Source organism: Macrobrachium rosenbergii, chromosome 4, assembly GCF_040412425.1.
Source record: "Macrobrachium rosenbergii isolate ZJJX-2024 chromosome 4, ASM4041242v1, whole genome shotgun sequence".
Taxonomy (NCBI): Eukaryota; Metazoa; Arthropoda; class Malacostraca; order Decapoda; family Palaemonidae; genus Macrobrachium; species Macrobrachium rosenbergii.
Window position 1 is genome coordinate 67059970 of NC_089744.1, and position 15857 is coordinate 67075826.

A 15857-nucleotide genomic window follows, 5' to 3' on the forward strand; every position below is an offset into this window, starting at 1 on the left:
TATGCAGACATATACACACACAACCCCGCTCCCCCACCACAACACCCACACAAACAGTCATCAAGACGTTAGACTTAACAATGGACGGCTCCAAATAAAAACAACACAACAGTCACTGCCACACTCAGTTTGACCACTGCATCATGGATGATCCCCTGTACAAGAAACGTTCACATCAGCCATTTCATATACCAATACAGAAGGCTCACAAAAAGTAAATCGAACCACCTTTACACAAACTGCACCATATATCTCTATCGAATAGAATGGAACAGAGAATTTATGCCGAAGGCCAAGCGCTGTGACCTATAAGGTCATTCAGCGCTGAAACGGAAATTGACAGTAAAAAGGTTTGAAAGATGTAACAAGAGGAAAACCTCGCAGTTGCACTATGAATCAACTGTTAAGAGAGGGTGGAAAGTAAGAAGGAAGAAAGAGAATATGAACGGTGGTATAGTAAAAAAAAGGAATGAAAGGGGTTGCAGCTAGGGGCTGAAGGGTCGCTGCAAAGAACCTTAAATAATGCCTATAGTGCACCGCATGAGGTTCACTAACAGCATTACCCCCCTACGGCCCATGTATCCCACTCCTGCAAGTACTTCGGGCTTCCTGACTATTAAAACCCTTTCATACCACCTGTCTAGAGGATTCTGAGCCATCCTCGCCTCTTTCCTCCCAAAATTTCCGAATTATGGCCTGTTTTCACCCACCTATCCTCTTATATTATGTCCCACGAACATGCCATCTCGAAACACTATCCATCATTTCACCTAAATAATACCTTTTTATCACCTCCCGTATGTACGCTCCACATTCCTCAGCTTTTCAAATCTTCTTACAATACACAAGCTACATGAACATTTAATTTTACAGCTTTACCATTTTCTTTTATTTGCATTCAACATCCACGCCTCTCGTAATCAAATGAGTGTCGGCTCAATAATTCTATTTTCCTATTTTAGTTTCCACAGACGCTCTTCTTTCACCCTACCATCTTGCTGAACAATGTTTTCTTATCACATATTTTACACTCTCGTTGGTTATGCCATTAAAATTCTTCAACTAATTCTCATGATTTTATCATTTTTTTTTTAGTTTACGTTGACGGTTTATAAAGACTGCAATTTTTTATCTCTGAAAAAAGTTATCCATATCGAAGATAATTGAATAGCAGATGACTGGCATTAGAGAGTCGCTGACCACAGACACTTTTCCCATTCAACTGTATTTGTCCATTGGTTATCCTCAAATAGAATGATGTGGTAAAATCAATTTTACCACACCTATGAGAGACTCCGAATAGGGCTTACGACAATTCCACAAAAATACTATTGAGTGCTTTTAAACAAGGTTGCGGAACCTACTGCTATTTTTACCAGTCGCTCCCTCCTATAGAAAATTTCTCAGAAGACGAAGCAGAAAGCGAAAGTGAATTATACCAGCAATTAATGCACAGTGAATAACCAACCAAGCCGGATGAAAACCCAATAGACCAAATCACTTGGTCTACCTTCTATTTTGAAAACTAAACATTTCAAAAATTTTTGCTACAATTTGTCATTATGTATACATTTAATCTCTATAACATATTTACAAAATCTGCACTAAATTTGTACATTTCACTTAACATCCAACTTGTTCTATAATTCTTATTTAGTAAGAATAATTAAAAGTGGGTCATCTACAGGAAATCCTACTTTATACCCCTGCCATTTCGCTGGAAAAAAAAATAAAAAATAAAAAACTAATAATGACTTCTATCGCAGGCAACAGAATCGAATTTAGACAAACTGAGCATACTCTTAGTTTTTAGTTTCTATTTTCAACTCATTACATTTAACACCAATCTATGAACTTATTACATTTAGCACCAATCTATGAAGCTATTGGCTAATTTTTCAAAAATAAGATTTTCCCCTTTCCACAGTTCAAACGATCTTATTTTGTATAATCTTCATCACACAAAGCCGATCTTTGGTTACTAATGCACATATTTATATAATCTATGTAATATTTATATAGTGAATTGGATATTACACGATATTTGTGGTTCAATATTTGTGAATATAGAAAACTCAGGACAGCACACACACACACACATATATATATAGATGTGTATACATACGCATAGTATATATATACATATAATTTATATACATATAATATATATATATATATATATATATATATATATATATATATATATATATATATATATATAATCCACTTCAAGCCTTTCACCCTAATTAGGGTGGCCTGAGGGCAGAAACAACACAATGGTCACTGCCCCGTTCATATTCTAAGCAAGAAATCATGGATAAGTCAAAGCTCGCCATCAAAGTTGAAATCATCTTCTCTCACTTAATAGCCAAGTGGAGACGTACCTGTTTCCTCTGTATCCCAAAGGCACAGGTTCGAATCATGGCCGAGGAAGATGCACTAATCTTCTATAATTCCCTTTGAGTGTCAGTTATTCCCAAGGCAGAGTGGATTCGAGATTAGGGAGGTGAAATGATTTTTATAGAAATTCATGACTGAGGCATAACAGAAAATCTGCTGGTTGTTTGTACGTCTTTGTGATCAGAGAGTAACGAACAGATACTGCTGATTCGTCGAACGCCATACGATCGTTGGGGTTTGGCGTGGGCAATTCAAATGAGTGCCATACATAGAAGACCCTTATTCGTTCCTTTCGATTATAAGAGACCAATCAGCTGAGGTCTATGACCTAAGCAAGTTCAGTTTGAAAAGTTAAAGATCAGTAAGGGTTTAGCGGTCGACGGGTTAGGGCGCATCTAAAAGTAGTGCCTTCCGACTATAATTGCATAATTAAGTAGCGTAATATTAGCAACAGGTCCCTGTGTAACTATTAAGGAAAATAAACGTGTTAATTGTATCTTACGCGTTTCATTTGTACTGGTAGAACCTTTATATGGCCGAGAATCAGGTCAGAGGTACTGGTGGCTTTAGTATGTGAATGTGTCAAAACTGTCATATATATATATATATATATATATATATATATATATATATATATATATATATATATATATATATATATATATATATATATATATATATATATATATAATATAATGTATCAGTGAATAGAGAAAATGTATTTTTTCAGAAGTAGAAATATCCTATTTCCATTTGGGTCAGTACAAGGACCATAACGCAATAAATCTCCCAGTCTGTCAAACAAGTCTCCAACCATATCTTCAAGAACACACCAGCACTAACGAGGCGCTAAGAGAAATTGCATCTGGCCGTGCCTTCGAAATCCACGAGGGTCCTGCGAAGGAACCTTATGGTTAGTAAGAGTGTGGGAAAACCTCAACCCCGTGACTTCGAGGATAGCCCAAGGAAAAGCTACGCCCACAGGTCAAGCCTAGATGTTTTGGCCAATCAAATACCATCAGTGCCAGAGACCTAGGGACATCCTACAAGGAGCAAATACCCAATAATCAACAGGAATTCCTTAAAACACACCTCCAAAAGTTGGAAGGAAGCAAGTGGAGGAGGTGCCTCAGAAAAGCAGTACCTGCCCAGAATATGACGTCATGGTTGACACAAGGGAAAATGGGAGATATAAGGACAGGCATACAGGAAAGGAGACAGAGAAAAAAGGTGGGAGAGAAAAAGAAAGAGACAGAGAAAAGTCGCGGAGAGAAAAGAGAGAGACAGAGAGAAAAGCCGCAGAGTGGGAAGATAGAGAGAGAGGAAAAAGTCGCGGAGAGAAAAGAGAGAGACAGAGAGAAAAGCCGCAGAGTGGGAAGATAGAGAGAGAGAGAACTATTCCGAAGTGTGGGAAGCAGAAAAGACAGAAAGAGAAGAGGTGTTTTAGTGAAGAAAGACTCTCTCAAACAATAGTCCCCGTAATCTAATTCGTTAAGTCTCTCGAAACCATTATTTCGAAGTCTCGAAACCATTATCTTAAAGTCTCGAACCATTAAGAAACAGTTAAGAACTATAGGTGGAACTGTAAGACAAAAATCACAAATAAAGAAGAAACGGGAACAATTAATCATTTTCCCTTTAACCTCGGTAATTTACAATTTAATAACTGTTTTAAAGAGCCACTTGTTCCTACTTACAATAATTACCACACGCCCTACGCCGGACGCGGTACCATAGTGTTGGGCCCTTTGAAGGAAAGAAACAGGATCCGACAACATATATTCATATATATATATACACATAACATATATATATATATATATATATATATATATATATATATATATATATATATATTCATATATATATACACATAACATATATATATATATATATATATATATATATATATGTATGTGTGTGCATGTGTGTGTGCGTGTGCTCTTCCACATTCATACCTTCTACTGTAATTGTTATTCTCAGGTGTGGGGTTGATATTTAATGTAAGGAGCAATCGAACTGAAGTCGTCCTGCCTCTTCCCTTCCAATGATGATGAGACAGGTTTATATTTAAAAAAAGGCCTATGCATAAATACATTCAGGCTATTGATTGACATGGAGCATTTTATCCATAAAGCAAAAATTAAAACGTTTAACGTTACACAAACAATAAGAGACAATTTTCTACCCGATTATGAACTTCACTCTCGATGTACCACATTACAGAATTAGAATTTGCTTGAACTGATCTTATATTCTTTTAGTCCCGCTGCAACATTTTCCTCTAACTGCCGTGTCTTCAAGAAACTCCATTACTCATATTTACATATATTAAATTTCATGCTCGAAAGCTTTCCTGCCAACATTCCAAAGAGCCCTTTAACATTCCTGAGTTCTCTCACCAACCCTTTATATGCTAATTTATGAGAGAGAGAGAGAGAGAGAGAGAGAGAGAGAGAGAGAGAGAGAGAGAGAGAGAGAGAGAGAGAGAGAGTGTGTATAAATTCTTTGTACAAAAAGAGGAATATCATCGAATTTTGATGTTTACTTTTCTTAAGACATTTTGAGGTCTACCGCGGCAGAATGTAAAGTTTGTTACATTTCAGCAAAGATCCGTGAATGCATGTGGTTCGTGTGCTATTGCAAACAAGCACGGTGGTAGTAGGGATCAAAACGAATCTATTGATACCGTTAAGGCAATTGCTAACAAAAAAACAATGGAGGGGAGCGGGCTTCTTATCTCAAATATCGACATACATGTTTCGCTAGTTCTAAATATTTCACTCAAGCTCAACAAAGTTAAAAAACTCCCGGAAAACCAGTTACCTGGTATTCCGGAAAGGCCACCAATTTCCTTTTCTTTTCACTTTAAAATTCTCTTTGCGTTTCACAAAGCCGAGAGAGAGAGAGAGAGAGAGAGAGAGAGAGAGAGAGAGAGAGAGAGAGAGAGAGAGAGAGACCGAACACCATAGCTCTGTTGCGTCACTCGACATCACATGTCAAGTGACATTACATGGCGAATTCCTAGAACACGTACTCATTCGAGCGAGTGAGTCATCGAAGTCTGAGTCGCGACTCATGTGACGCGGTGAAATTAAACTCGAGTGTTCCATATCATTATGTGCAGTTTGAAAGACACAGATACGTCAAGCTAATGTATGCACAATTCTCTGAGACGTAAAAAAGGGGGATGACGAATGAGTTGTAGGTATTTAATGAATGAAATCTAAATAACCTCTTATCCATTACCCTATAACACCGGACAATCACCTTCCCCTCCACACACGCCCCTTACACACACACACACACACACACACACACACACACACACACACACACACACACATACACACACAAACACACACTCTCTCTCCACTATGTTTTCATCTCGTAGGGGTAATTTTCTCACCACAGGAATTTTTCCCCACAGGCATTGCTTTCGGCATCGGACCCAAAGAAGCTCATGAATATCGCCCCTACCAATAATGAGTCATTCCGAATGAAAGTGAAAGAATCCTGTCACTCTCCAGTGATAGATGCACAATCTGGTGCCTAAATTAAGTAAATTACAGAAATGGAGATATATAAAAGAGTCACTTCGGAGCCTGCTCGCTTACAGGATGGAAAACTTACAAAAGCGCAGAGGTAAGATACCTAACTGATTACCCAATTGCTATACATATTTTCGACTACTTTCCTACATAGCTCTTAATCTTAGACATACATTGACGTCGAAATCCCGCTTTCATTCTTAATTTTTTCCCCTACAGAAGGGGCAGAAAGAAGCCATATGCTTGACTGAAGGAGAAAGCTGAAGTAGAGGTGAAGCCAGAGAGAAAAATGGGATAAACACACTTCTTTTTTATCCCTACGTAATTTGTGCGAGAAAACGCCTGGAACAATTACATTATTTCACATTTTCCTGACCGTCCAAAAGGGGTGTCAGACGGGCTATAACGGAAGAGCATCTCTAAATTTAGCAATGAAAACCAGTGACAGTAAATTTCATTCTTGATTCTTAACAATTTGAGATTTTGTATCTCTGTTCATTCATATTAATTTTTTCTTCATGATATCAGTTTGGGGTGGACAAAGGCGTAATCTTAGTGTATGCTAAGCTAAAGCCAAGTGTGGTTGCTTCATGACAACAAGAATTTGATATAAAATTGGCTTCTGATGCAGGCACACGACACAGCTTGATGGTACGGCAGGAAAAACTAATGTGAAAGGACAGAATACCATAAAGGTGTGAATATGATTTGTCGCAAAATTCATAAAAATCTTTGATTTCGTCCGAAATCAAAGTCCTTGTGAAGGCTTGGTATTTTGAAAACCCAGCCAAGCGCCAGTCAATTTTGTATTGTAATGTTACCTCCACTCCAATATACCACTTTCAACTAAGCCAGGCTCAACGAAGGAAAGTTTCATTTTTATGTACATATCAATTCCCTTTCTATCACAGGTTCTGAAATTTCACATCTCAAGGCTTTACAGAGTAGCCTAAATGTCAGATTCATTGCCAATGCCTTTCCCAGGCTGGTATACGTACGACGGCAGGAGTATCTTTGGTACCTTAACTAAACGAATGACCATGTGGAATAATAGTAAGAAAGGCAGATGATTCTTATATACCACATATATTAAAAAAAAAAAAAATTTTAAAATACTAGTGGATATTACTCTTAAGAAGACGCAGCTTTAAGCAGTGTTCTAGGAACCAACAGATATTAAATTATGAGGAGGTGAAGACTGAGTATTCATAATACTTGCCTAAATTGAGTAAAGCTTTATTGTTACTGTGGAAGTAAAAGGCTGAATTCAGTATATCTCCAGCAAAGCAACAAGGACTAGAATATGTGTGCCTGCAAGAAACGCAAAAGACGTGCTCCAGCAAGTCATCAAAACGCACGGAGATTAGCCTATATCTCCCCGTAATATTTAGCAGCCTTGACACCGTACTCTCTAGAAGAAATAAAAAATTGGTTTTATATTAAAAGTGTTCTAGTTTCCCGTGCATTAGAGACATGATTGTACCATGATGTTACCTATCCTGCGACAGATTAGTTTTTCTACCTTATTTTTACCCCCTCTTTATTTGCGTGTGTAGTTGTTTATTTCCTGTTTATCTGCTTTTACCTTTTTAGCTCTGTTTATTTCATATTACTGCGTAAATCTGAAGTTACAAGACGGGGTACGTCAACACCATGGCAATAGTGTTATTCTTCCACTTTTTCTTTGACAAAATACACCGTCCCAGCAGCCTTATCAGGCGGAGGCCACTTTGGGGCTTTCATGAATCATTCAGTGTTGAATGAATAATCGCATTTATCTTTATTACAACTGTTGAAGCTACACGCAATACTCCTCTGTATGTTTTCCTACTTCACTAACAATAATCGCAAACTGGAAACTGAATTTTACTGAACGTCACATACAAACACATGCCGAGAGAGAGAGAGAGAGAGAGAGAGAGAGAGAGAGAGAGAGAGAGAGAGAGAGAGATTTCTACGTGAACTGACTCGTTTGTGGATATACGTGTTGCATAAGAGGAAATGATCTGGCTGCTTTAGGGAGAAAACAAATGACAAATTTCTCGGAAATATGGTTTTTCTCAGAATCTGACGCAACAGGCTTGCCCAAAATGTGACATAACTCAATTTACGAAAAATAAAGGTGATTTCGGAAAGATGAAATACACGTGAACGACGTGATGTGAGAGAACCAGAAAAAGAAGTTTTACAGGAATGGATTCAAAAGGTAAACTATTCACGCATCTGAATAACATCAAAACTAGACTCCATTTATAACGTTAAAAACTGAATAAAAAATGAAATAAATGAAATGCAGTCCAGTCTAAAATTATTAGACGTATTCCGCAAAACAGAGAGACATCAGATGAATGCTCATTTCCGTTTACGCAATCCCTACATCCGCAAAGGAGTCAGTGCCCCTAAAATTAATGCAATGCCGAATTCTTCTGTGAATGAAAGAAGTCTCTCTCTCTCTCTCTCTCTCTCTCTCTCTCTCTCTCTCTCTTTTACGAAGAAAAACTCTCCCTATTTGGTATTTAGACTGAAGGGACAGGTAAAATAGGGAAGATGGAAGTTCATAGTTCAAACGTTTGCGGCAAAGTAGAAAGTCGCCACTCAACGTCCGATCATGAATGGAATCCCACTGCCCTAGAGAGGCCTCTGTAGGGAGCGGCTCACAGACGCTGCGTATTTCGGCAAGGCCAAGAAGGGTGACGAAAGACCGACGTGGCACTAACCGTCTGACGTCACTCAACTCCTTCAGGCGTATTCTTAGAATCTTGGAAATCGGTTGTCTCTATCTTTATTCATTTAAAAGTGTTTTAAATGCTATCCTAGGATACACCATAATCTCAATAAAGTAAGCTAAACGAAATGTGAAGGCAGACAGGAACTATGTAGTAGATTTATATTTCATTAATAAAATAAGCCTGCATTCACAGTTGTATTGCTAGCTTTTGGTTTCAAAGTCCTAACCAGTCTTGATGTAATCTTTTCAATAAGGTTGCTACCTAGCCTACGCGACAACACAGCTACACAGCTGAGCACCAAAGTTCACGTACTCACTAAGCCCTGCAAAAGTATTTCAGCCTATTATATGTGTTCCTTTAAACATCATGCATCCCCGCCAATCAATGCCCATTTGTCTCTTGTTCTATTCAGCTAGCCTCAGGCGAATTTCAGGACAGCATACATTTTTCTGACGTTCAACAGAATTTCAAATAAAATTCATATTATATATATATATATATATATATATATATATATATATATATATATATATATATATATATATATATATATATATATATATACACTAGCTGACCAACCTAGTGCTGCCCAGGAAAACTCTGAATGACAACTGGAAAACTCTCCCTCTCTTTCTCCTCCCTATTCTCTCTCACTTCCTCTCCCTCTCACTCTCTCCCTTTTCTGTTAAGACAATTGCTTCAATTACATTGCCCAACATTTTTGAAATATAAAATTTCACTCCTCACCCCTCATTCCTTTTGGGGCTGAACTTGAACTTAAAGGTCATCGAGGTGTCACTATTCATCTCAGTGACCTTGAAAACTATGGATTAGACACTAATATCTGTCATTTTTGACATTGCGAGTGTCACTATTCATCTCAGCAACCTCGAAAACTATGGATTAAACACTGATATCTGTTGTTTTCAGTTATTTTTACATGTCACCCCCTTTGGTGCCAGTGATGTCTTACCCCCACAATATTCTTTTCCAGATGGTAAGTCATATGTACCATACGAAAATGAGGTATGACACCCCCATAAAGTTTATTTAGTTGTTAAGTCTAAGGTCAGAACCAGCCCTGTTTCAGGGAAGCCCTTCCCACCCCCACCCCCCTCTCGTGCCCTTTGGTGCTAGTGATATCTTACCCCCACAGTATTCTTTTCCAGATAGTAAGTCATATGTATAGCAAGTTTGGTTGAAATTGCTCAATCCATTTCAGAGTTATGCTGGAACACATACACACACATGCATACATCCATTTTTATATATTATAGATATAACGTATGTATATGTATATACACATATATTTAGTCACTTATATATGCATGACTATTTTATATTTGCAAAGATTAAACCAAAAATATCATTTAATATCGAATTCACTAAACCTTGGTAATAACTTATACTCAAATGGAATTAAAATCATTAAGTGCTTCGGCGCTAGCGGCGACGCACTTGTCAATTGTAATTCACTTGGGGGTTAAGTCATTCACAATGATATAGTGAATTCGATATCAAACGATACGGTGGTTTAATGTTTGTGAACACACACACACACACACAACATATATATATATATATATATATATATATATATATATATATATATATATATATATATATATATATATATATATATATACATAAGCATAAATAATTCATTAATATCAAGTTCACAGTACCTTGGGAATAACATACATCCAAAGGGGATTACATATAGGCTAATTATGATACGCACACTTAACCAGATCAGTAGTCAAACCACTGAATTGTGAGATGGAACAACGAAGAACTGTGGGAACTGATGTTTGCTGATGATTTAGTCATTATAACAGACACAGAAGAAGAACTGCAAGAAAGGATTTTAGCATGGAAAGGAGCCCTAGAAAAGAAAGGATTGAAAGTGAACATTGGAAAGGCAACTAATGATTAGTAGTAAAGAAGGACATGAAGAAGTAAACATTCAAGTGGAAGATGGTACAGTGCTAAAACAGAACGATGAGTTTAACTATTTGGGATCAATAATAGCAGAGGAGGGAGGTACTGAGAAAGCAATGAGACAGAGAGTGAAAGAAACACGGCGAAAATGGAGGGAAGTAACTGGAGTTGTTTTAGACAAGAAAATTCCATTAAGGCTCCAAATGAAAATTTATAAGACAGTTATCAGGCCTATACTATCACATGGGGCAGAAACCTGGGCACTTAAGAAGAAAGAGGAGGGACTGTTGGAAAGAACCGAGATGAGGATGGTGAGATGGATTGCTGGAATATCACTACTGGAAAGGAGAAGTCAAGATATAAGAAGAATGTGTGGTATATGTAACGTAAAGGAGAAGGCTAGGGGAGCTCGTCTGAGATACTATGGCCATGTAAGAAGGAGAGAGGAGGTGGAACCAATCAAGAGAGCTAAGAACATGCCAGTGATGGGGCGGAAGAGTGTGGGGCATCAATGGATCAGATGGATGGATATTGTGAGGAGGGATATGGGTGAGGTGGGACTTGGGGAAGCAGATGCAAGGAATAGAAATAGATGGAGAAAGTTGACTCGAGCAACCGACCCTGCTATACAGTGGAATTAATAAGGCTAAAAGAAGAAGAAGAAGTAGTTTTGAGATGGAACATGAGTGACAGTACACTTTCTGCATTTAGCCATAAAATCTGTAAAATCTACTTAAAACCACTGAGATATAGATTCTACTTCAGGAAACAAGATTCTGTATAATCCCAAATAGTCTCAACAAATGCTGATTTCAGGCCTCTATAAGTTTAAAGGAGTAACTAAGTTTCATTTGACCTCAAGCCTCGAAGATTAAGGGAGTAAGTTTCATTTAAACTTAACAGGATGACATTATGTTGGCTATGTTGTTTACGTTGGTTTTCTATGAACAGAGATTACTAATCTATCCTAATACTGTCAATTCTCAATAAACCTCTGTTTCCAAAAGGAGTTAATGTTCCTTGAATTCATGTATTAAATAAAAAAAAACAGGAGTGTCTCTTGATTAGAAAGTTAAGAAAGATTCATCAGCGTAGCGTCTGTACACCAAAGTCTCAACCCCTCAGGATATTCCTCCAATTATGTGAACTCACAGTGGGCAGGGAGAGGCCAATGTAAGCCTAGTTGGTTACCCATTACTACCCCATCGATCTGTTACTGAACTTTCTTAATGAAGAATATAAATAAGTTATATCATAATGTAAACATGATTTTATACACCATTTTGTTCTTGATAAAAAGGCTATTTTCAAACATTATATATCTTTGCTGCTGAAATTCAGCTGTAGCGCTTCATCAGTTTTATCTTTTCTCTCTCATTTTCTCCTTGACATTTTTGCTCTACCTCTGATATTCAACTATACATATACTGTAATGCCACGTGGCAGCCATTCTAGAATTAAACATTACTCTTAATAATCTTAAGTTCAGCCACAAAAAATACCGTTAACTCAACTAACAAATATTATTAGCTTATGAAATTAGTTAATAAAGCGTAATAAACGTGAACATCTATTATTTGCCATCTTTAGTCAAACTATATCGATCAATGAGTTTACCATTTGCAATGAGAATGTAACTCCACGTGCCACTAAGAACTCTCCACTTTTATTTTTTCTTGAGGAAGTCACAAGTATTTACTGGCAAGTCTTCGGCACACTTAAAATACCAGTCTGCTTAAGCATTTTTTAATATTCGTGGGATTTACAGATTGAAATTATTCCTGAAATCTTCTTATCACACCTTTTATTTACTTTCCATTTCTTCTTAACAACTTCCAAAACAATTCTCTTTCGCGCACACTATTCTCAATGTGTATTGCCTAAAAATATACAATATCACTCAAGTCTACTTAGGCTAAGAGACTATTTAGTCATATATCACTTTACATACCCTTCTTATACCAAACAATGAGCTGTTCCCAATTCCACAAAACTTCTCTGGGATCATAGGATCCGGCCTCATATATTGTCTATCATCTCTTTCTGTATAGAGGTCATTTCTGGAAAAGTGGCAGCCGAAATCTATGGAACTTCGCTGCTAGTAACTGTTTCTCAGAAGTTTCTAAAAACCATGCTGATACTGAAGTTCTAGGCAGAGAAGTAATTTCTTATAATACATTCGTGGATGACATATCTTTTTATTATCCTCTCCTCTTTGGGCTAAATTAAGCCCTAATCATCTAGTGATTACATCGCGAATCCTGTGAAATATTCAATGTTTCTTGGTACCCTCTTGAATCATTAAGGACTATGGCAACCTTATTTTGGGACTGCGAGAGTCTTGGGTCATGGCGGACTTCTTGCCAAATGGTTTGATAACGAGATCTAATGTCCCCTTTTTTATTCACATTTTGCTTTTGATAAAGAGATCTGATGTCCCCTTTTTTAATCACATTTTGCTTTGAGTCCATCACTCGAGAAATATGCTATGCTCCATTTTTTCTCCAAAAATTGAGTAAATCGTGATTGGTAATGAACGACTTCTAAATCGCAATAACATCGTTATTTATAAGGCTAAGACACTACATTGATTTTTATAAGGAATCTAATTTTATGTACATTATGCCTTTTGGAGATATGTGAAAAAATGTACGGGTGTGCATTTTTTGCCCCAGTCCCCAAATATGCAATAAATGTATTTTACCATGTTTTATGGTATAAAATCCATAAGCTATTGTTTGTACTGTGTGTTGCCTTTGGTTTTTTACAAAGTTGTATGATAATTTTATAACAATATCGTTCCAAAACCCGCCCTCCCAAAATTTTTCATTTCTAAAAAAATTTCAAAAATTTCCACAAAAAGTCAATTAGTTAATAAACATCAATAAACAGTAATAAACATGCCACACAGTCTGTTATTAATCATAACAAAGACGATAATGGTGACTAACGCAAAAAAATGACAATAAATTCCAAAAATCTCCCAAAAAATTGCTGTCACACATAGTTGATAAATATGGAGTATGTTAATAATAATCCTAACAATTTCCAAGAAATCAATAAACATGGAGTATGTTGACAGTAATCCCAAAACTTTTTGTAAAAATTAATGACACAAAGTTAACAAGCATCAATGACCACGGAGTAGGCTATATCAATAATCCAGACAAATTGTGTTTAATGATTAATGATGAAATAATGAAGATTAATGCATAAAATATGATTATTAAAGAATGAAAAAGCAAGAAAAAATGGATAATGGTAAAATATGATATAGTTTTACTCACCAAAATTTTGAAAGTTCTTGTCTTGTTTATTATTTTTGTAAAGTAGTCTGTTCCATTACTTCATGAACAGGTAGAGGTCATCAACAGAGTGGGGGAAGGCCGGCAATGCTGAAAAAATTTCCACACAATTTGTTTGTAGTACACCAAGCTGACAAAGATGATGACATGGCATGATATGGTGTAGCCAAGTCCATGGCAACATTGGCTAGACCCATTCGCCATCAGAGCTTGGCAGTCTTCAGGGAACTAGAAACCAGAAATATTTTGTAATAAATGCCTTTTGTTCTTGCTCGAGGTTCCAGCCCACCTCCCATCAACAACAGCTTTCATGATCAGCTCACAGGTGATGCCGAAGTCCTTCTTCACAAGGAAAAAAGCGATGTTAGAGCCAAATGGCTAGCCTACTGAAAATCTTGTTGTAATATTTGACCCTACTATGGCGACATCAAGCTGGCTGACACTCATCCAAGCTTGGTATTTTTCAGTGTTTTGATGCTGCAGTGTAAATATCACATTAATCGCCTAATCACCATCTTGGAAAAACAGCCGTTTTTGCAGTTGCACGGGACCAATCTTCTTGACGGGAACAGTTTTCTTGGTGCAATTCTTCTTAACAGAGCTTTAGCTGGGCAGGCGAAATTTTATTTTTGCCTTTTGGCAACATTTGCACCCATGTGTCTAGCCTACAAACCATTTTTCTTCCCTTTCCTTGTACCGGATATTCGGCCTTATCAACACAGTGTTCCGCTGGTTAGGAACCACTGCTGGTGGTAGCGCTGGAGCTGGAACTGGCTTCACAACTGATGGGGTGGCACACTTGCCCACGTGTACTGAATTCCTAATGGCACATTGGAATGGATCACCACATTCTATGACTGTCAATTCCATTATAAGGATTCACCCACTGTCATCTGAGGTGTTACAGCCACTGTCGGCATAGCCTAATCGTAATGAGCTCTTTTTCTTGTCACAGCACTAGCCCTTTCTTTCCCTTCTCTTTAATACTACTGCTTTCCTCTTTACCCTCACCTATTATGGCACTGTCTTGCTTGATAACAAATGTCAGCAAGATCTGTTATCAGAAAAGGCGCATGATCATCAATGACACCGTTAGAACAGGGAACATTTTTTCCTCCACCATAGAAGCCACATAGAGATATTTACCGTTTGTTTTTTTACACTATCCAAGGACGGTCCGGCCACACCGAACACTTCCACAGAATCTACGTTGTCTAAACACATTATAGCGGTAATGCAATATTACATGATTAATAATTCCACCGGTAATGGCGATCACGTTGTTTACTTCCGGAATAATTCGATTTCTGAGCGCTGATTGGCCGGCCCGCCTCCTCGCGCCAAAGTTTCTAGAGGAGTAGAAATTTCTTATAACGGCCCTCCTGAAAATGAGTTCAGTTGGCTGGCCCTCCATAATGGCGTATACATTTCTCGATGACAAGAGTTTTCTCATTAGCCTTTTCCAGTAACATGGTGCGTAGTCGCTCGCAATAGACGAAAAACCCTCTGCATAAGTAACTTTCGACCATAATAGAGGCGGCGTATAACACTGTTCCGTACGCGACATTATCTCAGATGTTTGAGGGAGGTATTACTTTCTTAACCCGAATTTCTTTGGAAATGGCACATAACATGTTTCTCGAGTGACAGGCTCACGTAAAGTTTTGCTCCATGCAGAAGATTTTACTTGTTACTCATGTTATTGCACTAGTTTCCTTATTCAGATAGCTTTTCTACTTGGCGGCAACGAATTTCTTATAGCCTTTCTTGTCTGTACAAGGGTTCACCTCTTCATTGAGTCTAATATTACTTGTAACACAGAAAAATGTCTTTATTACTGCTCATTTTACAGTATTATATTAGTTTAATTTATTCCATCCTACATGGAATTAATTCCCTCATTATTTTCATTCTCGATTCGGCAGTCAATT

General features: G+C 37.4%; 1 protein-coding gene across 2 annotated transcripts in view; it reads right to left on the minus strand.

Annotated features, from left to right (window-relative positions):
* The window catches only part of LOC136835524 (uncharacterized), a 363691-nt gene extending 348436 nt beyond the window's left edge, over positions 1-15255 (minus strand). The window contains exon 1 of one of the 2 annotated variants that reach the window (XM_067099132.1): positions 13909-15255. The gene's annotated coding sequence lies outside the window, so the exon portion shown is untranslated. The remainder of the gene's footprint in view (positions 1-13908) is intronic. The other variant, XM_067099143.1, reaches the window with a different exon arrangement.
* Between the last annotated feature and the right edge of the window lie 602 nt (positions 15256-15857).